This window comes from Atta cephalotes, assembly GCF_000143395.1.
Source record: "Atta cephalotes unplaced genomic scaffold scaffold00068, whole genome shotgun sequence".
Lineage (NCBI taxonomy): Eukaryota > Metazoa > Arthropoda > Insecta > Hymenoptera > Formicidae > Atta > Atta cephalotes.
In genome coordinates this window covers 228,946-229,495 of record NW_012130132.1, presented here as the reverse complement: position 1 = coordinate 229,495, position 550 = coordinate 228,946, and positions in this window count along the sequence as shown.

Genomic DNA, 550 nt, shown 5'->3' with positions numbered 1-550 from the left:
GACAGGGAAATCGAAAATTACCGTAGTCAGATGCGGAATCGCCGAATCACCGTGTCAAACGTCGTAAATAAGAAATTAGAGACGAGAAGAAACTTTCGCGTATTAAATTAATTTGCGAAGTTTATGTATCGTGGTATCTGGGTGGTCCTAATTTTCGCGGAAATTTTCCAAGGAATCAACGATCGAACACTAGCTAGAAATATTCGACTGAAATAATTGGCAATTAATTATAATATTAACTATAATTTTCTTTCGGATTGATTTAATTAATATCCTATGATTAAAAAAATAAAAGGAGAAATATTTAGAGAAAGATTAATGTTGATTTGGATTAATTGTGATTAACTGTAAATTTTTTTCATCTAATTGATAGTGCCATGTGATTTAAAAAAACGACGATAATTATCTATTCAAAAAATCGGAGTAGAGAGAGAGAGAGAGAGAGAGAGAGAGAGAGAGAGTGTGTGTGTGTGTGTGTGTGTGTGTGTGTGTGTGTGTGTGTGTGTGTGTGTGTGTGTGTNTGCGCAAGCGTACTACGACGACGACGAGA